Raw genomic sequence first — 25,996 nt, forward strand, 5'->3', positions numbered from 1 at the left:
ACTGAAGACTGGACGTTTCCAGTTTTCCTTCCTGGAGATTTAATTGAGCCATCTGAAACTCATTTGAGAAACTGATCTTTAAAAGGCTTTGCGATCAAGTTTAAATTTTGCTCAAGTACTGCTGATGCTTATTCTGCTGTTTCTCCAACAAGAAATGCCCCTGCTGTAGAGCAGAGAGGATCACAGGGAACAACTTAGAACATGGGGTTTGTGGCCTTGTGTGGTGGCTCAGGTCTTAAGCCCAGCACTTTGGGAGGCTGAGGTGGGAGGATTGCTTGAGGCCAGGAGTTTGAGGCCAGCTTGGGCAACATAGTGAGACTTTGTCTCTACTTTAAAAAAAGAAAGAAAGAAAGAAAAGGCTGGGCACGGTGACTCACGCCTGTAGTCCCAGCACTTTGGGAGGCTGAGGCGGGTGGATCACCTGAGGTCGGGAGTTCGAGACCAGCCTGACCAATATGGAAAAACCCTGTCTCTACTAAAAATACAAAAATTAGCCGGGCATGGTGGTGCATGCCTGTAATCCCAGCTACTCGGGAGGCTGAGGTAGGAGAATCACTTGAACTCAGAAGCCAAGATCACGCCATTGCACACCAGCCTGGGCAACAAGAGCAAAACTCCGTCTCAAAAAAAAAAAAAAAAGAAGACAGAAAATGGGGTTCGTGGACTCTATTAGCAACTTCTGAGTCAACTTGGGACTATTTGGCCACATACATTCTCTCTTCATGGAACTTATGGTGGTGACCACAGGTCCAGCCCTCCTCCAAACAGAGCTCATGAAAACAGACAGTACCCTTGCCAAGTGACTTGTATGTATTCACGTTTAAGACTGAGTTCTTTTTTTTTCTTTAAAATTTCAAGGTAATAAACATATCCATCTTGTTCAAAAGCTTCTTTGTGTCCCTTTGTGGTCTGTGTGTTAAGAACGCTTAACATGAGATCTACCCTCTTAACAATTTATTTATTTTTTTGTTTATTTTGAGATGGTTTCACTCTGTCACCTAGGCTGGAGTGCAGTGGTGTGATTACAGCTCACTACAGCCTCAACCTCCCAGGCTGAAGCAATCCTCCTGCTTCAGCCTCCACCTACCTGATTTCAATTCTTTTTTTTTTTTTTTTTTTGAGACAGAGTCTCACTCTGTCATCCAGGCTGGAATGCAATGGTGCGGTCTTGGCTCACTGCAACCTCCACCTCCCGGGTTCAAGCAACTCTCCTGCCTCAGCCTCCCGAGTAGCTGGGATTACAGGCATGCGCCACCACACCTGGCTAATTTTTGTATTTTTAGTAGAGACAGGGTTTCACTATGTTGGCCAGGCTGGTCTCGAATTCCTGACCTCGTGATCCACCTGCCTCGGCCTCCCAAAGTGCTGGGATTACAGGCGTGAGCCACCATGCCCGGCCTATCCTGATGTCATTTCTTTTGGATATATAGTAATTCCTGCTTATCTGCCAGGGCAGGTCCCAAGACCCCCAGTGGCTGCTTGCAATCATGGATAGTACCAAACTCAATTGCTGTCCATCCAAATGCAACTTCCGTTCATGTCTTCCACTCATAAAGTTAAGTACTTTTCTGTCTAAACGAGGCACTCATCACATACTGTGGCCATAAAACTTTTGTAGTCTGAGAGGCGACAGCAAAATCAGCACACCTTTTTTCCCCCTTCTTCACAATTTCATAGATGAAAGACTTGTTCTTACTGTAAATCTTAACAGCTTCAACATACATTTTTTTCTTTCCTTATTAAGTTGAGAACTTTCACTACTTGACTTAAAGGAAGTTCTTTATCGCTTCTCTTTGGCATATCCGAATCAGCGGCATCTCTATTCTTGCACTTTGGGGACAATATTAAGTTAAAGAAGGGCTTCTTGAACACAAGTACTGCGATACTGCAACAGTCAGATCTGATAACTGTGACTCAGTGGGCAGGCATTTTATACAATGTGGATCCACAGTGTATGTCAGTCACGTCCTGAAAGGGACAGAGTGGGGCAGCTCAAGATTTCATCTTGCTACTCAGGACCGTGTGCAATTTACAATTTATGAATGGTTTATTTCTGGAATTTTCCATTTTATATTTTCAGACTACCATTGACCATAGGTAACTGAAACTGCAGAAAACAAAACCATGGATAAAAGTTATGCTGGATACCCAGAAGCGGGATTGCTGAATCATATGGTTGTTCTATTTTAGTTTTTTTTTTAGGAAGCTTCATATTGTTTGCCATAGCAGCTGCATCAATTTCCAGTCCCCACTAATGATGTACAAGGGTTTCAATTCTTCAAACCTCACCACCATTTATTATCTTTTGCTTTTTTGATAATAGTCATCCTAATAGGTGTGAGATGATATCTAACTGCAGTTTTGATTTTCATTTCCCTGATGATTAGTGATGTTCAGCATCTTCTCATGTACTTGTAGGCCATTTCCATGTCTTCTTTGGAGAAATGTCTGCTCAGTTCACTTACCCCTTTATAAATTGGGTTATATATAATGTGTATGTGTGTGTATTAGTCCATTTTCATGCTGCTAATAAAGACATACTCAAGATTGGGCCATGTACAAAAGAAAGAGGTTTAATTAAATTTATAGTTTTACATGGCTGGAGAGGCCTCACAATCATGTTGGAAGCCAAGGAGGAGCAAGTCACATCTTATGTGGATGGTGGCAGGCAAAAAAAGAGTGTGTGCAGGGAAACTCTGTCTTGTAAAGCCATCAGATCTCATGAGACTTATTCACTATCACGAGAACAGTGCAGGAAATACCCACCCGGATAATTCAATCACCTCCCACTGGATCCCTCCCACAACACATGGGAATTCAAGATGAGATTTGGGTGGGGACACAGCCAAATCATATCAATATGTGTGCATTCATTTACATATTTATTTGTTGTTGAGTTGGGGAAGTTCCTTATATATTTTGGAAATTAGCGCCTTATTAGGTGTATGCTTTGCAAGTGTTTTCTCCCATTCCATAGGTTACCATTTTACTCTGTTGATTATTTCCTTAGCTGTACAGCAGCTTTTTAGTTTGATGTAGTCCCACTTGTTTACTTTTGCTTTTGTTGCCTTGTTTTTGGTGTCATATGCAAGAATGTCAAGAAGCTTTCTCCTATGTTTTCTTCTAGGAGTTTTATGGTTTCAGATCTTATTTATCTTACTCTTAAGTCTTTAATCCATTTTGAGTTATTTTTTCTGTATTGTGTAAGACAAGGATCCAGTTGTATTCTTTTGAGTATGGTCATCCAGTTTTCTCAACACTATTGAAGAGACCATCCTTTCCCCATAAGGTATTCTTGGCACTCTTGTCAAAGATCAGTTGGCCATAGTTGTGTGGGTTTATTTCTGGGCCCTTAATTATGTTCCCTTGGTCAATATATCCATCTTTATGCCTGTACCATACTGTTTTGATTACTGTAACTTTGCAATATATTTTGAAATCTGGAAGTGTGATACCTCCAGCTTTGTTCTTCTTATTCAAAATTGCTTTGGCTACTTGGAATCTTTTCTGGTTCCATGTGAATTTTAGGATTGCTTTTTCTGTTTCTGTAAATTATGCCATTGAGATTTTGATCTGTAGTTGAAATAATGCGTTGAATCTGTAGATTGTTTTGGGTAGTATAGATATTTTAACAATGTTAATTCTTCTAATTCATGAACATGGGATGTAATTTCATTTATTTGTGTCTGCTGTATTTTATTTCATCAATATTTTATAGTTTTTGGTTTATAAGTCTTTCCTCTTTGGTGAAATTTATTTAAATTTATTTCCAAGTATTTTATTCTTTTTGGTGCTATTGTAAGTGGGATTGTTTGCATAATTTACTTTTCATATAGTTTATTGTTGGTATGTATCAAATACATTTGATTTTGTATGTTGAGTCTGTATTATTATCATATACTCCAACTTTACTGAATTCATTTATTTGTTCTAACAGGATATTTTTCCTGTAGAGTTTGTAGGGTTTTCTACATATTAAATCGTGTCATCTGAAAACGGAGGTAATTTTACTTCTTCCTTTTGGACTGGATGTCTTTTATTTCTTTTTCTTGCCTAATTGCTCTGACTAGGACTTTCAGTACTATATTGAGTAGAAGTGGTGAGAATGGGTATCCTTCTCTAAAAGTGAGTTCTTATTGGTAAGACTCAGAATCATTTATTTAGAAAATATTTATAGAGCCTCATTTTGAATTTTATTCCATGTGAGCTGCATATATTGTGTAAGACAAACTCTATCTTCAAGGACTTTGTTATTAGGGAAGATAAGTCACGCCCACAAATAACAATTATACAAAGTGGTATGGAACAATTGTTATGAAAGAGCTATAAATGCTTTGGAAGTTTGAGAAGTCAGAGATAACATCTAGATATATACCCATCATTTGTGTGTACAGAGGCACTTCTTACATAATTACACTAAGGGGCACATTATCAATAGGATAGTATCTAATTAGAAAATAGAAATGTGAGTTGGCTTGTATATTTCCTGCGGCACATTCCTTCAGTAATCCCTTATTAATATATCAAGAATCCGTGTTTTCTACACGATCATCAAGTAAATGTTCTATGATTTTGAAAAAAATCACTAACTGGTAAAAAGCTTAAGCTGAGTTGTAATTCTACTTCCCAGAACTCTACTCCTCTGGGACTCATTTCCTCTATGTCATCACCGATGAGGAACAATTGGAAGGAGTTTGTGCGTTCTCACAACTCATACTAGTAGGAAAACCAAGGGGTTTTCCTTGTAAAAAACACTGGAGAAAATATGAAGAAATTAGGAGAATGCCCTGTGAGCATAACCAGTCTATTTTCTTTCTTTCTTTCTTTCTTTCTTTCTTTCTTTCTTTCTTTCTTTCTTTCTTTCTTTCTTTCTTTCTTTTTCTTTCTTTCTTTTTTGAGAAGGAGTCTCGCTCTGTCGCCCGGGCTGGAGTGCAGTGGCTGGATCTCAGCTCACTGCAAGCTCCGCCCCCCGGGTTTACGCCATTCTCCGGCCTCAGCCTCCGGAGTAGCTGGGACTACAGCCGCCCGCCACCTCGCCTGGCTTGTTTTTTGTATTTTTTAGTAGAGACAGAGTTTCACCGTGTTCGCCAGGATGGTCTCGATCTCCTGACCTCGTGATCCGCCCGTCTCGGCCTCCCAAAGTGCTGGGATTACAGGCTTGAGCCACCGCGCCCGGCCATAACCAGTCTATTTTCTAAGAGTCCTTGGTGTCCCCATCTTAATCTCCCTGGGAGGTGAAATTGACTACTGTAATGTAATAAGGGGAAGTTTTGTCTTTGTTGTCAAGAAGCAGTTAAACTTATAAAATCTCATCTTTCCTCATAGTATTGAAGAGTAATGACTTGTAGATGTTTCCCACTGCAAAGCATTATATGAAGCAGCTGGTGCAACCATGCCCAGTAGGAAGAAGAGTGAGTCATTTTAAGTAAAAGAGTGAGAATTCACCCGGTTGCACCCTAGAGAAAACCATATGTCATTGGTGGAGTTTCAAGACTCCTGGCTGGGTTGTAGGATACACAGAACCGCTTTTATTTCTCCTAGTAAGCAAGTTCCAAGTTCATAAATTTCACTGAACTGTCGTTGGTATGGAAATGAGAACTTTCAGACCCACACAGTTGATATCTACTCACACTTTGAAAATCTGATTTGAAATACGATACTGAAAATGTTAAGCCTTCGCTCAAGCTCTCCTTGATCATAAATATAAATCAGGCTACTCAGTGTATGAGATGGAATTGTCTAAAGCCGAAAAAAAAAAAAAAGGAAACTTGTGATGTTTTTCCTCTTACCATAACCTGTGGACTTGTGGTGCCTGCAGCAGAGACATAATGACCAGGACACAACTAGATGTAAATATTGAAAAATCCATGCAATTGGATGAAAAAACTTATTCATATTTTAGTTATTCTTAGAAAACTGATCTTAGAAATGGGGTTCTTAGAAATTACTGCCTTGCTATTGCAGAGGAAGGAAGGAGAGTAACATTTGTAGATTAACTGGTTGCTGAGCACGTGCAGACACTGTGCTGAGCACTTCCACAAGCGTCAGGGCACGTAACTACTATTATTAATATCTCTGATGCAAAGATAAGGAAACTGGCCGGGCGCGATGGCCCATGCTTGTAATTCCAACACTTTGGGAGGCTGAGGTGGGTGGATCACCTGAGGTCAGGAGTTTGAGATCTACTTAGCCAACATGGTGAAACTCTGTCTCTACTAAAAATACAAAAGTTAGTCGGGCGTGGTGGTGTGGGGAAGCCCCAGCTGCTCGGGAGGCTGAGGCAGGAGAATTGCTTGAACCCGGGAGGCAGAGGTTGCAGTGAGCTGGGATTGCACCACTGTACTCCAGCCTGGGCAACAGAGCATGACCCTGTCTCAAAAACAAAATGAACAAACAAACAAAGATAAAGAACTAAGAGCCAAAGCAGATATGCAGGAAAACCGGCTCAGCTATCCTGACTCCACTGTACATTGGAGATGATGACAGGCATAAAGGTCGTTGGCATCCATGACAGTCAAGTTCTTACCCAAAGGACATATGGTGGAATTCCTGCTATATAGTCAGATGCCACAGAAAATAGACACAGAAAGGAGTGAATAAGAGAACTATCAGAGAAATAGTGAATGGAAGAGTGAGGGCTGGGGTGTCCTACACTTTTCCAGAATGAGGCAGGATGTGGGATCTTTGCTAATTTGGACTCACTGAAATGCTCATAGGTTTTCCCCACATGAATATATGACAGTTGGGCTTTCCCCAGAGGTATATCCTAGGGCAAGTTCAAGTTTATTTGGGAAAATAATGGGAGGGAAGGAGAAGGCAAAACAGTCAATACAGGGTCCATTATCAAGCACCTTGCCATGTGGACACCAGAAGTTCATGCCCACTGGAGAACTCTGCCACTGTAGAACACACACCTCAGTGTTACCCTGCCCAATGGATGGGGGAGCTGGGACATTTGCACATTAGGTGCCGTCAGCCATCAGTTGGGGGTTATACTTGGAGGACATTGATGCTCTGGCTAGCTGGCCTTTCACAGGAAAGAGATACAGGGCACACCACAGTGGTAATGACTGTGGAGACCCAGCAAGGGCTCCCACAAAACTAATGATTGATTCATCTAGAACTCCACCTTTTATTTTATTTTATTTTATTTCATTTTATTTTATTTTATTTTTTAGAGACGGAGCTTTGCTCTTGTTGCCCAGGCTGGAGTGCAATGACATGATCTTGGCTCACTGCAACCTTTGTCTCCTGGGTTCAAGTGATTCTCCTGCCTCAGCCTCCCAAGTAGCTGGGATTACAGGCAGCTGCCACCACACCCAGCTAATTTTTGTATTTTTAGTAGAGACGGGGTTTCATCAGGTTGGCCAGGCTGGTCTTGAACTCCGAACCTCAGGTGATCCACCCACCTCGGTCTCCCAAAGTGCTGGGATTACAGGTGTGAGTCACTGTGCCCGGGCCAGAACTCCACCTTAATTAGGACACATTGCTTAGCATCTACTTGGTACCGGAAAGGAATGAGCAAATCTTGACCCTTTGACTTATAGGAACTAATCACATTTTCATACTGTCTCATACTTCTCCATGAAGTGTACTGTTGGCTTGTGGTCTTAAAAATATCCCTTTAACTTCCACTTGATGGAGTAGACGTACTTTTCCCTATTCATCTTGACAAGTACAACGAAAAACCCAGGATGTCAAATGCAAGACAGCCGTAAGACAACAAGGTGACCGTACTTAATGCTACTAAACCATTTAAAAATGGTTGAAATGGCTTGGGGCTAGGAATTTGAGACCAGCTTGAGCAACATAGCAAGACCTCTACAACAGATTTAAAATATTAGCCAGGTGTGATGGTGTGCACCTGTAATCCCAGCTGCTTGGGAGGGTGAGGTGGGAGGATTGCTTGAGCCCGGGAATTTGAGGCTACAGTGAGCTGTGATCACGGCACTGCACTGCAGCATGGACACAGCATGAGACACCATCTCTAAAACAAACAAAAGCGAAAAAACAAAAATAAAAACAAAGTAATTGAAATGGCAACTTTTATGTTTATTTTGCCACAAATAAACAACAACAACAAAACAAAAAACAAACATGAGCAGACTCTGAAAGGGGAAGAGGAGAAGGCAGACTGGCCAGGGACTCCAAGACACAAAGAATGATATGGTGGGCCAGGTGTGGTGGCTCACGCCTGTAATCCCAGCACCTTGGGAGGTGGAGACGGGCAGATCATGAGGTCAGGAGATTGAGACCATGCTGGCCAGCATGGTGAAACCCCATCTCTACTAAAATACAAAAAAAAAAAAAAAAAAAAAAATTAGCTGGGCGTGGTGGCACGTGCTTATAGTCCCAGCTACTCGGGAGGCTGAGGTAGGAGAATCACTTGAATCCAGGAGGCGGAGGTTGGAGTGAGCCGAGATCTCCAGCCTGGTGACAGAGCGAGACTCCGTCTCAAAAAAAAAAAAAAAAAAAAGAAAAAGAATGACTTGATGGTCAATTCCCTGCATTTTCTTCTTCTTCTTTTATTCTATTTCTGACTGGGTACCAGAGGGGCCAGAAACAGGAAATGCCAATAGCTACAGAATTTTAAAAGCCTGAATACAAGCCTGTTCTCCAGCCAGAGGACGAGGAAAGCAGAAGTCTGTTAAGACAGAAAACTTCCAGACAATAATCACTCTACCCCAACCCAATACCACAGAAAATAGTATGTTCCCCTATGTCCATTCTGCCAGCAAGGGTTGAGTGGGGAGCCTAGACTCCCATCCTTACCAGGCTGTAATGATGGGACCCATGTCCCACTGAGTGATGTCAGCAAAGGCATAGAGTGAAGCCAGGACATTCATCCCCACTGAGTAGCAACAACATGTCCCTCTTGTGCCATGCTGGGTCTGTAGAAACCACACAGGGGGCCTGGATCTTCATCTCCATCCAGGAGCAACAGGACACCCTCTCTTCCCCTTTCTTGCTGGGGTTTTAACCACATCAGACGAATCTGGCTCAACTTTGTGTGTGTGTGTGGGGAGATGGGGGTCTCACTATGTTGCCTAGGCTGGTCTTGAACTCCTGGATATGAGTGATCCTCCTGCCTCAACCTCTCAAAGCGCTGGGATTACAGGCATGCACCACCATGCCTGGCCCTGGTTCAACTTTCATGTAACAAACTTGTGAGTTGCTTTTCAGTTGCCATGGGCCCCCAGGTTGAAGGTCACATAACCTGAGTATGTGGGGGCCCTAAGTGCTCGGAAGGAGGAGCATGGACTAAATTAAAAAGCGGACACCACATGGCAGGATCCAGGATCCAATGAGATTGAGCCCTGGCATCACCCTCTGGCAGGATCCAGTCAGATTACACCTCATTACCCAATGCTTATAAAGCCTGAGCCAGCTCCCAGCTTGGGGAGACAGATTGGAGCGTTTCCTTTTATTCCTTGCTGGTCAACTCAAATAAAGCTTTTCTATTTTTTTTCTTTGAGATGGAGTTTCACTCTTATTGCTCAGGCTGGAGTCCAATGGCGTGACCTCCACCTCCCGGGTTCAAGTGATTCTCCTGTCTCAGCCTCCGAGTAACTAAGATTACAGGTGCGCACCACAACACACAGCTAATTTTGTATTTTTAGTAGAGACAGGGTTTCGCCAGGTTGGCCAGGCTGGTCTCAAACTCCTGACCTCAGGTGATCCACTGCCTTGGCTTCCCAAAGTGCTGGGATTACAGATGTGAACCACTGTGCCTGGCCAGCTTTTCTTTTTTCAACAGCTGGTGCCATGGTATTGGCCTCTGTGCACATCAGGCAGCAAGCACATCGATTGGTTGGTAATTGGGTAGTGTCAGAGGAGAACTTGTGGGAGCCAGAGCCTTCACCACTGCCCAGTGGTAATGAGGTCATCCCTCGGCTTGTCCATTGTGGCTACACAGGGAACAGTCATGGCGAACCTCTGCCCCTCTCAGCTAGAAAGATGTTGTTAGAGGAGGTAGAGAGCTGGAAATAGGTAGGCAAAGGAGCTCCTGGGAAAAGATGTCTTGGAGATGCTGCCCTTTGACAGTCAGAGAAAAAGACGAAGGCTACACTGGCTACTTCTGGCCTTGTGGTTGGGTTCTTCCAGCTCTGATGGGGGTTTATCAAGCCCTAGACAGAGATAACCATGGTAAGGACTTTCCATGCTGATGAGCATGCCCACTGCTCCAAAACCTTGCCGTAGAATATCCTGTTGCTCATTATAATAGTAAAAAGCACACCCCTGGGTGGAGATTTTAAATGCAGATGAGATATGTGATGTGTGGACCAGCATGTACAACCACAGAGCATGCACGCCCAATGGGACTGCCCAAAACATAATTGCAAATGATGCCCCCTCCTGCCCCTGCAGGAAAAATCATGTAAGATTCTCTAAAGAGAGTCCCCCAGCAGTCTGCTCTGTCTCATCTCTTTCAGAGTGCACCATCCCTTTAAATAAACTCCACTACTGCTATGTTTCCAGCCTGACCAGCCTGGAGCTGTTTTCCAGATGGGTCAGCTTGCTTCCCTCTTGGGGTGTGCTTGTATCTCCTTAACAAACCTTTTGAGGCTGGGTACAGTGCTTACGCCTGTAATCTCAGCATTTTGGGAGGTCAAAGTGGGCGAATCACTTGAGGTCAGGAGTTCAAGACCAACCTGGCCAACATGGTGAAACCCTGTCTCTACCAAAAATACGAAAATTTGCCAGGCATGGTGATGCATGCCCGTAATCCCTGTTACTTGGGAGGCTGAGGCAGGAAAATCACTTCAACCCAGGAGGTGGAGGCTGCAGTGAGACGAGATCACACCACTGCACTCTGGCCTGGGCAACTGAGTGAGACTCTGTTTCAAAACAAAAACAAAAACAAAAACAAAAACAAGACCTTTGCTTGCATTATGAATTGTCTCTTGGCTGAATTCTTTCTCCCGCATTAGACAAGAACCGAGGACTCTTGCACTTCCCAGTGACAGTATCAGCAGAGCCCGGGGGATCCCGAACTCCCACCCTGCCCAGCAGTAAAGAGAAGCCCCTCCCCATGTAGTGTCAATGACAGCTGAGTCGGGGGAGGGACTTCCACTCCCACCTGGTGGTAACAGAGTGCTGCCCCCTTCACCCACCAGAGCTGTATCACAGGAGGCCTGCCAAAACATAAGATTTAAGTAAGAGCTACAGTCTCCTGATACAATAGTCAGAATGTCCAGGTTTCAAGATAAATCACTTGTCATGCCAAGAACCAGGAATAGCTCAGCTTGAATGAGAAAAAACAACCCAAAGACACCAACGCTGAGATAAAATAGATGTCAGAATGATCTCACCAGGATTGAAAAGCAGCCATCATAAAAATGCTTCAATGAGAAATCATAAACACGCTCGAGCCAAAAGATAAAAGGGGGGTCTTAGCAGAGAAATGGATAATGTAAAAAAAAATATAATAATTAAAAGAAGAAACTCAATGGATGGGCTCAAGAGCAGAATAAAGAAGACAGAGGGAAGAATCAGTGAACTTGAAGATAAAACAGTAGAAATGAACTACTCTGCAAACAGAGAAAATAAACAAAAAAATGAGAAAGGGCAGCACTCCAGGGATCTGTGGGGCTATAGCCAAAGAAATAATATTCAAATCCTTGGATTACCAGAAGGAGAGGTGCAAGAGAGAGTGCAGCTGAGAAATTATTTGAAGCCATAATGGCTGAAAAATCCCCACATTTGGTAAAAGAGCACATGTGTACAGATTCAAGAGGCTGAATAGATCTTAGGCAGGATAAATCCAAAGACACATCACAGTCAAACTTGTTAAAATGAAAGAAAAGAAAAGTTTTTGAAAGAAGCCAGAGAGAAATGACACCTTATCGGAGGGGAAAAAGTTTTTTGAATGACAGTGAATTTCTTGTCAGAAACAAACAAAACTCTGGTTTGATTTTATTTTTATAACAGTGAACAAGCAACTCAATGGGGAGAAAAACAGTCTTTTCAAAAAGTGACTCTTGACCTAAACATTGGACCTTACACAAAAATTAACCCCAAATGGGTAATGAACTTAAATGTAAATATAAAACTATAAAATGCTTAAAAGGAAACACAGGAAAAAGTATTCAGAAACTTGAGCTCGATGATGAGTTCTTAGACGTGGCACCAGAGGCATGATCTATAAAAGAAAAATATCACAAATTGGATTTCATTAAAATTAAGAACATTTGTTCTATGAAAGACCCTGTGAGGAGGATGAAAAGACAAGTTATGAGCTAGGAGAAAATACGTACAAACCATATGTCAGGAAAAAGACTCATATCTGCAAATATTTAAAGACTCTCAAAACTCAACAGCAAAACAAGTTAAACAATCCATTCAGAAACTGAACCAAAGATATGAACAAATATCTCACCAAAGGGTTTATATGGGTGGCAGATAAGCACATGAAAAGATGTTCAATACCACCAGCTGTTAGGGAAATGCAAATCTGTGGTCATAATGAGGTATCAGTATGCAATTATCTGAAAAGTTAAATTTTAAAAAGTGATAACACCAAGTGATGGTGAGGACGTGGAGCAACTGGAACTCTCGTATGTTGCTGGTAGTACCTGTAAAATGATACAGGTACTCTGGAAAATTGGCAGTTTCTTGGAAAACTAAACATATGCTTACTGTATGGTTCAGCAATTGTACTCCTAGGCATTTATCCCAGAAAAATGAAAACTCGTGTCTACTCAAAGCTTGTAATCAGATGTTCATAGCAGCATTATTTGTAATAGTCCTGTATTAGGCCATTCTTGTGTTGTTTTAAGAAAAACCTGAGGCCGGGCACGGTGGCTCAAGCCTGTAATCCCAGCACTTTGGGAGGCCGAGACGGGCAGATCACGAGGTCAGGAGATCGAGACCATCCTGGCTAACACGGTGAAACCCCGTCTCTACTAAAAAATACAAGAAAACTAGCCGGGCGAGGTGGCGGCCGCCTGTAGTCCCAGCTACTCGGGAGGCTGAGGCAGGAGAATGGCATGAACCCGGGAGGCGGAGCTTGCAGTGAGCTGAGATCCGGCCACTGCACTTCAGCCTGGGTGACAGAGCCAGACTCCTTCTCAAAAACAAAAAAAAAAAAAAAAAAAAAAAAAAAAAGAAAAACCTGAGACTGGGTAATTTATAAAGAAAAGAGGTTTAATTGGCTCATGGTTCTGCAGCCTGTACAGGAAGCATGGTGCTGGCATCTGCTCAGCTTCTGGGGAGGCCTCAGGAAGCTTCCAATCATGGCGGGCAGTGAAGGGAGAGTAGGCACATCACATACATCACATGGCCAGAGCAACAGAAAGAGAGAATTGGGGGAAGGTGCCATACATTTTTCAAAGACCAGATCTAGTGAGAATTCACTATCACAGATATAACACCAAACCATGAGGGCTCTGCCCAATGATCCAGTCCCTTCCCACCAGGCCCCACCTCCAGCATTGGAGATCAGAATTCAACATGAGATTTGATGGGGACAAATATCTAAACTATATCAAGCCCCAAACTAGAAGCAACCAAAATGTCCCTCGGTAGGTGAATGGTTAATTGGTTAATTGGTGTTTTGTGATGCATCATCCCACGGAATACTGCTCCCTACTAAGAAGAAATAAACTTTTTTTTTTTTTTTTGAGGCAGAGTTTCACTCTTGTTGCCCAGCCTGGAGTGCAATGGCACAGTCTCAGCTCACGGCAACCTCTGCCTCCTGGGTTCAAGTGATTCTCCTGACTCAGCCTCCCGAGTAGCTGGGACTACAGGCACCCACAACCATGCCCAGTTAATTTTTGTATTTTTGGTAGAAGCGAAGTTTTACCATGTTGGCCAGGCTGGTCTTAAACTCCTGACTTCAGGTGAGCCACCTGCCTTGGCCTCCCAAAGTGTTGGGATTACAGGTGTGAGTAACTATGCCCGGCCAGAAATAAACTACTGACACAGGCAACAATTTAGCTGGATCTCATAGGCATTATGATGAGTTAAAAAGCCAATCCCAAAAGGTCACATCCTATATAATTCCATTTCTATAATATTCTCAAAATGCCAAAATTATAAAGATGGAGGATAAATTAGTGGTTGCTGGCATTAGGGATGATGGAGGCTGAGGAGTGGCTAGAAAGAGGTAGAATGAGGCAGATCTTTGTCAGGATGGATCCATTCTGTGTCTCGATTATAGTGGCGGTTATACAAACCTACATGTGATAAATTGACACGGAAGTGCTTGCACATGTTATACCAATGTCAATTCCTGTTTTTCTACATTCTGCTATGATTAAGATGTCACTGGCTGGGTGCAGTGGCTCATGCTTGTAATCTCAGCACCTTGGGAGGCTGAGGCGGGCAGATCACGAGGTCAGTTCAAGACCAGCCTGGCCAACATGGTGAAACTCCGTCTCTCCTAAAAACACACAAAAAATTAGCTGGGCATGGTGGCAGGCACCTGTAATCTCAACTACTTGGGAGGCTGAGGCAAGGCAATTGCTTGAACCTGGGAGGCGGAGGTTGCAGTGAGCCAAGATCATGCCACTGCACTCCAGCCTGGGTCACAGAGTAAGACTCTGTATCAAAAAAAAAAAAAAAAAAAGAAGGTGAAGATGTCACCATTGGTGGAAACTGGTTGACGTTTTCATGAGACCTCTCTGCACTCTGATTGCAACATCTTGTGAATCTATAATTATTTCAAAATAAAAAATATGTTAAAGAGTGTGTCACTCCTATGGTTTCTGAAAGAATCAAATGAGATAATAACTAAAAGGCTTAGAAGAGTACCTGAAACCTAGGACACACTTAACATTAACAATGGAAAAACACTGTCTCATAAAATGAGTCCCATAATATATTCTTCAGATTTTAAAATCGTTCATGTAAATGTTGGAATTGTTTTTTGGTGGTGGTGGAGGTATTGGTTGTTCTTGGAAGTCTGGAAATATTTTCCAGTGAATTTATCAGGATTAGTTTTTTTCCTTTGGGCGAAATATTTTGAATAATTGCAAATTTATGCCATGAAATTGCAGGAACTATAGAGTATGACTGGGGAGTTTGGGGAATTTGGAGCTGATGGAAGCAAGAAAGTGTGGATGCTGCACACCACACCTCAGGTATATCCCAGATTTTGGAAAATTTTCCTTCTAAGTTTGGAGACCATATATTGCTAGGATTTCATTATGAGGGGACAGTCTATGAAAATGCAGCTCAGTTAGCGTGGAGAGTTGTGAATGACAAAGCTCTGGCTGTGCAATTATAAACAGGCCTAATGAAACGGTAATTGGAAAATATCTAATGGAATCCATGTGATGGGTCACTGGTACGTAGGAGAATGCTCTTTCATTTGGATGTGTTAAGAGATACAGAGGATATGAAAAGAACACCAAGTACCTGGGAGTATGTATCAAACACAGGCTTGAGCCTGTAAGAATGGTGCCAAGATGACCAAGGGTCAGAATCGGTGGAGGTGTACAAATGCTAAACATGATGGATTTTGAAAGCTAAGTCAGGAGCAAAAAGACCAAGAGTTATCGACATTCTTTGGGGCAAAATATCACAATGTTATGTGTTTTAGTTGGGATTTCCCAGGGAGACAGAACCGATCAGATATAGAGGGAGAGACATGGAAAGAGATTCATTAGGAGAACTGGCTCCCTCAATTATGGAGGCTGACAAGTCCAACGACAGGCTGTCTGCAATCTGGAGCCCCTGGGATGCTGGTTGTGTGGCTCAGCCCAAGTCCATGTCCTCAGAGACAAGAAGGTGATGGTGTAATGCTCAGTTCAAGGCCAAAGGTCTAAGAGCCCAGAGACTGTGGGTCCAGAGTCCTGGAGTCTAAAAGCCAGAGTCAAAGCTTGGAGTTCTGATGCCTCTGGACCAGAGAAGAGGATGTCCCAGCTCTGGAAGAGACAACAAGAATTTGCCCTTCCATGTGGGCCCCCAGTGGATTAGACAGTTCCTGCCCACACTGAGGGCAGATCTTCCCCACTCAGTCCACCCACTCACAGGCCAATCACCTCCAGAAACCGTCGCAGACACACCTGGGGCAGTCCTATCATTTCAATCAAATGCCAGACCGCCTGGGCTTTGCTTTCAGGAGAAGAGGGAGGGTCTCTGTGCCCGTAGAAGCACTCAGAAGAATTCATGCCACAATAGGGAGTACAGAGTGCTTTACCAGCTATCTGGGTATCCCTTAATTCAGCAAGATGACACCCCAAGTCACACATCACAAGAGCAAGATCAACATGGGATGAGGGTATTTTGTTTTGTTGTGTTGTGTTTTAGCAAAAAGAGAAGACTTAAGGAAGAAGAATTCATGTATATTAGTGACCCAACCCATCCAGGGAAATTTGCATGTATTTTCTTCTGTAATCTGCATGTAAATCTTCAGGTGGATGTTATCTTCATGTTACATGTGAGGAGAACATTGTCCAAAGATAATAACTTTCCCAGGAGTGCACACACACACACACACACACACAGCCAGAGCATGCCAGCCTGGAGATCACACCCCACATCTTCAAGTTCATGCCTCCATTTCTTTTTCCTTCCCTACCCTACGGTGTCCAGCAAGGGAAATATTTTCCATCTGGAAGGAAAAGAAAACTCAGAACAAAATTGAATCTCAAGATAGTCCAGGAGATTACAAAAGAAAACAACTGCATGTCTAGTTATTGAAACTTAAAGTCTCTGAGCTCAGATTGGCGTGTGAGGGTCCCTGTGGATATATTTAGGCAAGTAGTCAAGCACAGAGAAGCTTAGCAAAGGCCTTGAGATGGCCCAGGGTGCTCCAAGACCAACAAGAGCAGAAGTGGTAAGAGATGACCCAGGTCAAGGAGCATTTTGTAAAATGTTGACTCCACTTTTATGGAGGACTCTGTTGGAACCAACCCTAAGGGGCAGGTGCCAGTTGGAAGGCCAGTTAGGACATCAGTGAAGTGGAGGAAGCTGGATTCTGTGTCTGGGATTGTTGGGAGAGGACTGGGCTGGAGACATATTTTAGCACCATCAGCACATAGATAGGACTTAAAGTCACATGTCTGGATGAGGTCGCCAAAGATGTAGGTAGAGAGGGGATTGTGGCCTATGGAGTTAGAAAGTGAGGAGAAGGGGAGGAAGAAGAAGCAAAGGGGATGGAGAAGGCACAGCTGGGGAGGCGGCAGGAAAATGGAGATGCTTTGGTGTCCTGGAAGCCAAATGAAGCAAATGACTCAATGAGAAGGAAGTGATCGATTGTGAGAAACGCTACCACTAGAACAAATCAGATGACAGGTGAAGACTGAGCATTGGGTTTGACAGCATGGAAAGTTTGATGAAATTGACAAAGGGCGATTGAGTTGGAACGGTGGCTTTAAAGGCCTGATTGGAGTCAGCTTGAGAGATCCTGGCAGGAGAGGTCCTGGCAGGCAGTCCAGAGGCAACATCAGGATCAGTGGGTGACGCTGGAGAGGAAAAGCTCCAGGCAAGTGGAGCCGCCATAGCAGAGTCTTAGCAACATTGAACCTGGCCCAACAGAAACCGAATGCGTGTTTATCAGGAACATTGCGGTAGAGATATCTGCAGCATGTGGACGTTTGAATGTGATGATTTATTAGGCCATTTACAACTGCGAGATTCTATCGTTCACTTTGCCATGGGTTTTATGAAAGTCAGTTATTGTGGTCCTAGAACCCCAGGGAGCAAGTGCACCTTGCCCCGGAGATAACGGCGAGGCAGACGAATGCTCCTGCTGTAGGCCTCTGTTTCCATCGTGCATTCATTTCCTTTTTACAGTTGTACTTACATTCTTGGCTCCTTGTCTTAAAATGTGGAATGCAAACCAACTCCCAGAGAAGTACTGGGATTCTTCATTGGATCAATAAGCAGAATTGAAAGAAAATCGTCAAAAAGTGCCTGCACAGTCGGCAGAGCTCCCCGGTGGAGAGGAAACAAATGTTCTTTAATGAATAATGAGAATGAACCTCTTTCCTAAATCGGGTTGCCCTTGGTGTTCACATGCAGAGTACAAAGGGCCTCGAAAACTTTGTTTAAATGAAAGGAATATTTCGAGTAGTGCATGAGGGGCACCCTCAGGAGGTAAGACAAGTCACGCTCTCACTTTCAATTATAAGGCAACTTGATTTTTGAAGAAAATCCTCGGTGTTCAGTACAGCTCAGTACAGCTTTTCTCAAATATTATTTTAGATTTTGGCTACAGTTATTCACATTTCTGCATTACTTTCGACCTGATTATGTACTTAAAAAACTTTTTTTTTTGAGACGGGGTCTCACTCTGTTGCCCAGCCTGTAGTGCAGTGGTGAAATCACAGCTTACTACAGTCTCAACCTTCCTGGCTCAAGCGAGCCTCCCCTCTCAGCCTCCTGAGTACCTGGGACTACAGGTGTGTGCCATTATGCCTGGCTAATTTTTAAGTTTTTTTTTTTTTTTTTTTTTTTTAGAGCTGGGGTCTTACTGTGTTGCCCAGGCTAGTCTTGAACTCCTGGGCTCAAGCAATTCCCCTGTATCAGCATCCCAAAGTGCTGGGATTACAGACATGAGCCCAGTGCCTGGCCCTATTATGCAGTTTTATTTTCCTTAAAGCGTGTATACCAGTTTAAAACGAGCATATGCATTTAATTGCATATGTGTCTGTTGTCCCTCTACCCTCCCTAAAATGTAAGTTCCATGACTTCTCTATGGCTTGGCATTTAATAAATGTTCAATATGAATTTGTTTGCTAAATCTGGTTTTACATGTTTCAAACTACGGCACCAATCTGCTTTTCTGATGTTGGGAATAGGTATAGTTCTGAGACAGACTCTAATCAAAGTAAATGCTTGGTGTGAGACAACAATCATTCCCATTTCCCTTTTGTTTATCTTCCACTTCAGAGAATTAAAAATGGTCAGATATTGCTTTTCTGGATTTATTTTATTATTTTATTTTATTTTTTTGCCACAAGGGATTGTCACATATCACACTTTTGGCCATTGAGACTTAAGGGAACATTTGTTGAGAGGTTTCAACAAACATTTTCCTTCTTGGTTAATAGGAGAGAATCATTATAGGAAATGTCCTTTGGCCACTGCCCCATGGCTTCTTGCTTTTGAACTAAGTCGTGATGCCTGGAGCTGCAGCAGCCCATCATGTGCCCATGAGGCAACAACTGTGAGACCCAAAAGCCTATATCTTAGAGATGAAGGAGCAAAATAATGGAATGATATTGAATTTTTGACAATTCTTTTGAGCTAGTGGCAGCCACCACATATCACTTTGCTCAGTGAGTAAACCTCTATTTACTTGCAACAGTTTTCTGTTATTTGCAGCTAAACCCATTCCAACTGATACAATAGCCAGTACAGGGTATCCCTAAACATGTGTAAGGTAAACACTGAGCTTTCCAGTCAGTGTCCGGGATGTTAATGCGTCGTGTTCATGGTTGGTCTTTGTCTTTCCTTTGTCTAGGGCCAAGGAGATGTTCTGCTATTGGTAGCTGATTTCTCCATTGAAGATGCTGAGATTCTCTCCTGTGAAGGTTAGGCAGCAATGAGTTTACTGCAGGCATCGCTGACACATGTGTTGCCACTTTTTAAAGGGTTAGGATTTCAGGTGAATCGTCTGATAGATACCTGGGCTTTCCTCCTAGGTGTGGCTCTTGCTTTAGGTGACTACCGATAATTTAAAATGTAAGTGTAGATATAAATTCAAACCACCTCCTCCTACATTCCAAACACTGGGAATATAAATATAGATAAAACACAATCCCTGCCGTTGTGATGGTGGGGATGAGAGGGCTGGGGCATGAAAGAGGGAGAAGACAGAATCCTAAAAAAATTGTGACAACACATTGTCTATAATGAAGGCATGCAGAAAGAGTTGTGGTACACGGATAGAAGCAGAATGTTTATGAGGCATCTTTAACAACTGTACTCATTTAATTCTTAGAATACTTTTGAGGTAGATATTTAAATTTTTTTTTCATAGGTTATTTGGGTACAGATGGTATTTGGTTACATGAGTAAGTTCTTTAGTGGTGCTTTGTGAGATTTTGGTGCACCCAACACCTGAGCAGTATACACTGCACCCTATTTGTAGTCTTTTATCCCTCACACTTGTAATCCCAACATTTTGGGAGGCTGAGGCAGGCAGATCACTTAAGCTCAGGAGTTTGAGACCAGCCTGGGCAACACGGCGAGAGCTTGTCTCTACAAAAATACAAAAATTAGCCGGGTGTGGTGGTGCATGCCTATAGTCCCAGTCACTCGGGAGGCTGAGGAAGGAGGATCCCTTGAGCCCAGGAGGCAGAGGTTGCGTTGAGCTATGATCATACCACTGCACTCCAGCATGGGTAAAAGAGCCAGATACTGTCAGAGAGAGAGAGAGAGAGAGAGAAAGGAAAGGAAGGAAGGAAGGAAGGAATAAAGGAAGGAAGGAAGGAAGGAAGGAAGGAAGGAAGGGGTGAGAAAGAGAATACTTTGAGTAGCCAAGAATCTTCAAAAGGTGGAAAAATTGCTGAGGAAACCACAGAGAAAAAAATAAAAAGCAAGTACAGTAAAACTTTATTATATTTTATGAACAAACTCTACTTATTTACTTTAAAAGTGTTCCTTTTATAACCTCGTTTTCATTGTTCCATTGGTATATACTTTATCTGTAAAAATAGTTTAGATAGCTTGGGTTGGGATGGAACACATCACAGTACATCACAGTTTTTCCTATGAAATAACGGAAAAATATTTTTATTTAATTTTTTAAATAAAATTTTTAAGTTTTTCACTCAGTGGTAGGGTTTTCAGAAGTAAATGAAGATTGTTAAGTGAGCTATGGATGAATAGATACACATTGCTTTTTAAAAGCACAAACTATGCACAATACTTTACCCTTTCCTCTTAATCACTTCCTGATTTATTCACTAGGGTGAATAATGGCCCCTTGAAAGGTATCCACATCCTAATCCCTAGGACATTACTATTACACATAAGCATACAATATAGCTGTGTGTATATATTGGTGTTTGATTTTAGAGTCAGCGTGTATGGGGAAAAAGTCAAGTTCGGTCAATATTATCCTTAACAATGTCTTGTGTAGTGTGATCAGTTAGTTTTATGTGTCAACTTGGCTTAGCTAGAGTACCTAGTTATTTAATCAAGCACTAATCTAGGTGTTGCTTCCAAGGCACTCTGTAGATGTGGTTAACATCTCCAGTCAATTGACTTTAAGTAGAAGAGATTACCCTCGACAATTTTGCTGGCCCTATTCAATCAGTAGGAGGCCTTCAGAGCAAAAATGGAGGCTTCCTGAAGAAGAAATTCTGCCTTAAGGCTCAAGACAGCAGCGTCAACACTTGCTCGAGTTTCTAGCCTGCTGGCTTGCCTTACAGATTTTGGACTTAGCAGGCCTCACAATCATATATGCAAATTCCTTAAAATAATTATTTTAATTAATTCATATTATATATAATTATGATTACTATATACATAAATGTAAATGTAATCAATAGACTATATGTGATATAATTTGTATATTATTTGTGATGTGTATTTGTTATATTCATTATGTTGTATATGATATATAATATATAACATATTACATATACATACATATCATATATATATTGACTAATATATATGGTACCATATTTCCATACATAACGTGGTTAGTCTGAGTGTACAGACTGTGTTGCCTAAAACATACGGGTCTCTAACCACGAACGTCACACGTAGCATGGGGCAGCATCATGAGAGAGACCTGGAACGGGGCCAGCTGAAGCCAGGGCAGATTCTAGCTCCTACCTCCTGCTCATGTGAGAGCATGAGCCAATGAGGAGCCCAAATGTCCCATCACTCCTCTGTCTTTCTTTCCTGATCTAGGATACATTCCCATTCTCTCATAGTTGACAGCACCTACTGTACAAAGGTCAATGTGTGCAGGAGGCAGCTATGCTATGTTACAATCTATTGGGTCTCAGTCACTCGTGAGTTTCTACCCACTTAGAGGCCATTTGGGGCTCTGGAAATGTAGCGAGGATCAAGGAGCAATCCTGGGGAAAGTCTATGAAGCATTTATGGTGGCATTTCAGAGTGATATAGTTGGGTATCTAAGAGGCTTGGAAAGCCCCCAATTCCCCCACCCAGGAATTCTCCCGACCCACGGGACCACTCCCTACACAGGCAGCATACTGTCACCACCAATCCAGCTTCTCTCCTGCGGGGCACAGGGAAGGTGCAAAAGGCAGTGCTCACCCCAAATCTCACAGCTTGATGTCTTCCAACCGGGTTTGCTGAGAATGTGTCCTTTGAGCTCATTACAGAAAACTTCACTTTCTAAAAGATTTATGTGTCAGAGGATTCATTTTATCAAACTTCAAACCCAGTCCTCAGTGGGGCTACTTCAGAGACTAAAGTAATGGAAAGCAATCCCGTATCTTTCTTATACATCTTGGAACACAGCCAACAATGGCAGCAATGGCAACTCATGTCCCATGACTAGTCAGACACATAAGTCAGACCAACCCTGCCCAGCATGAGGGCAGAGAAGTGCTTTCAAAAAAGGATGATGTAAAGAGGTGGGAGAGGCTGGCGCAGTGGCTCATGCCTGTAATCCCAGCACTTTGGGAGGCCGAGGCGGGCAGATCACTTGAGGTCAGGAGTTTGAAACCAGTGTGGCCAACGTGGGGAAACCGCATCTCAACTAAAAATATACAAAAAAATTAGCTGGTCATGGTGGCGGGCACCTGTAGTCTCAGCTACTCAGGAGACTGAGGCAGAAGAATTGCTCGAACCTGGGAGGTGGAGATTGCAGTGAGCTGAGATTGGTACCACTGCACTCCACCCTGGGTGACAGAGTGAGATTCTATCTCAAAAAACAAAACAAAACAAAACAAACAAAAAAAGAGGTGGGAGAGACACGAAAAGGGAGAACATTCCAGGCACAGGTCAATGTACATGTGAAGACTTCTGGAATGTTCTGGAAGCTGATAGTATGTCAGAAGAATCAGTGCACCCATGGAAGTAAGGTAGGAGATGGGGCTTAACTTGACTCTGGACCACATTGAAGACTGGCAGAAACAGGGAAGAGAGGAAAGCACCTCTTTTGTCTCACAAGACACGTCCACTGGTGCCATGACAGTTCACCATTGCCATAGCAACACCTGGAAGTTACCGCCCTTCTTCTAGAAATTTCTGAAGAACTCCTTAATTTGTATGTAATTAAACATGAGAATAAATATGATGGCAGAACTGCCTCGGGGCTGCTGCTCTCCGCTGCCTACAGGGGTAACCCTACTGTGCGGAAACAGTCACTGGGCTGTACACTGCTGCCTCAAACAAGCTATTTTCTTTTCTGTCTTTCTTTTTTGAGACAGGGTCTCACTCTGTCACCCAGGCTGGCATGTAGTGGCATGATCATGGCTCACTGCAGCCTCGACCTCTCCAGGCTCAGGTGATCCTCCTACCTTAGCCTCCCTAGTGGCAGGGACTATAGGTATGCACCACCATGCCCAGCTAATTTTTCTTTCTTTTTTTTTTTTTTTTTTTTGGTAGAGATGGGGTTTCGCCATGTTGCCCAGACTGGTTTTGAACTTCTGGGCTCTAGTGATCTTCCCACCTCGGCCTCCCAAAGTGCTGGGACTATAGGTGTGAACCTCCTTGCCTGGCCAATAAAGCTATTTTCTTCTAGCACTGGCTCACCCTTGAATTCCTTCTTGGGTGAAGCCAACTATCTTCCTGGGTGAAGCCCCAATTGTTGAGCTCATCTGTCCCTACAACAGAAGGATTTTTTTTTTTTTTTTTTTTGACAGAGTCTTGCTCTGTCGCCCAGGCTAGAGTGCAGTGGTGCTATCTCGGCTCACTGCAGCCTCCGCCTCCTGAGTTCAAGTGATTCTCTTGCCTCAGCCTCTGGAGTAGCTGGGACTACAAGTGTGCACCACCATGCCCGGATAATTGTTTGTATTTTTAGTAGAGACAGAGTCTCACCGTGTTAGCCAGGATGGTCTCGATCTCCTGACCTCGTGATCCACCTGCCTCAGCCTCCCCAGGTGCTGGGATTACAGACCTGAGCTACTGTGCCTGGCCCAGAAGGACTTCTTAAATGCCAGCACAGGTTCCTGGCCAGACAAGGCCATGAGCAGTGGTTGGAAATAGCAGCAATTAAAACCCCACAGTCAGTTTTTAACTGATGCAAACTGTCACTCTCCTTTTCCCCCGGGACCTGTATATGAAACTCTTTACCAGTTTCCCTCTTTGATTTACATTTCTGGCAGCAGCTCAAATGGGCTAAACTCTTCTATTTAAGAGATGGATATGGGTCAGGTGTGGTGGCTCACGCCTGTCATCCTAGCACTTTGGGAGGCCAAGGTGGGTGGATCACATGAGCCCAGGAGTTTGAGACCAGCCTGGGCAATGTGGTGAAACTCAGTCTCTACTAAAAATAAAAATATTAACTGAGCATAGTGGTGTATGCTTGTCATCCCAACTACTTGAGAGGCTGAGGCAGGAGGATTGATTGAACCCAGGAGGTTGAGGCTGCAGTGAGCTATAATCGTGACACTACACTCCAGCCTGGGTGGCAGAGCGAGAACCTGTCTCAAAAAAAAAAAAAAAAAAGAAAATAGATGGATATGCTTGTATTCCGTAGCGAAAATGAAGAGTTGGCTGATACTAGACACAGGATCAGAAATGGAGGATGCAACGATAAACTGGGACCGCAGCTTCCAGGATGCTGGTGCAAAGAAAACAGTAAGAATAGAGGTGAATGTGGCCAGGTGTGGTGGCTCACTTCTGCAATCCCAGCACTTTGAAAGGCTGAGGTGGGCGGATCACGAGGTTAAGAGATCAAGACCATCCTGGCCAAGATAGTGAAACCCTGTCTGTACTAAAAACACAAAAATTAGCTGGGCGTGGTGGTGGGTGGTAGACACTTGCAGTCCTAGCTACCCAGGAGTCTGAGACAGAAGAATTGCTTGAATCCAGGAGGCAGAGGTTGCAGTGAACCGAGATTGCGCCACTGCACTCCAGCATGGTGACAGAGCAAGACTCTGTCTAAAAAAAAAGAATAGAGGTGAATGTGTGTTGAGAAAGACAAAGACCATTAATACGCATTGCAGGCTCAAAAAACCTTCTAGGCACAGGACCAGCAGAATACCCCAGACTCTCAGCTTTCCATGTGTAGTACTATAACAGTGAAACAGCCAAGGAACCAGTATAACTTACTCCATTTTTGTTTAAGGAGGCTTTAACCTGCAATGTAGGCTAGGATAATTTTAGAGCACTGAGATAATAATGCAAAAATAGCAATCAGTAGTTTTTGAAACTAACTCTGGGATGAAAGGGAAAGTGTGTAAACAGCTATCTAAGTTTTGTTAAAGATTTGTGGGTCCACTGTGAGCTGACCAAGGACAGAGAAGTTTCTGACCTTTTCAGATCCTCATGGGCATCCAGATATCTGCAGTCATCGGTCACCTCTTGATCCCAATTCCTTCCTCTTCCCCTCCTCTTAACATAAAAGGAGGCTGAAATTTTTACTGACTTAAGATGGTTTCTTAGGAAACTGGTCTGTCATCTTCTTGCTTTGCTGGCTTTTCAAATAAAGTCACTTCCCTTGTTCTCCACCTCCTTGTTTCTCAACTTACCGGCTGTTGTACAGCGAGCAGAGTGAGTTTTGACTTGGTTGTAGTATACTGCGTTTTCTGAAGATAGTCTCCACGCCTCCCACTCCATGTACCTCCCTTGCAGTGTGTTATTTTCTCTCTTCTGACCTAGTGGAGGAATGTTTGTCTCCTGCCCTAGGACCTGGGCAGCCCCTGGTACTGCCTCCACCAGTATAGAACAATGAAAATGATGCAATGTGACTTTCAAGGTGGGGTCATAAAAATGCCTTGCCCTCCTGGAAGCTCACTTGTAGAACCCAGCCACCATGCTGTGAGTAAGCGCAAGCAGCCCACGGACAGGCCCACATGGAGAAAAATGCAGAGCCTTGAACCATAGCCCCAGCTGAGCTCCTGGACGACAGTCAGCATCAACCTGCCAGACATGTGAGTGCGCCATCTGG

This window comes from Trachypithecus francoisi, unplaced genomic scaffold, assembly GCF_009764315.1.
Source record: "Trachypithecus francoisi isolate TF-2019V2 unplaced genomic scaffold, Tfra_2.0 Lachesis_group4, whole genome shotgun sequence".
NCBI classification, from domain to species: domain Eukaryota; kingdom Metazoa; phylum Chordata; class Mammalia; order Primates; family Cercopithecidae; genus Trachypithecus; species Trachypithecus francoisi.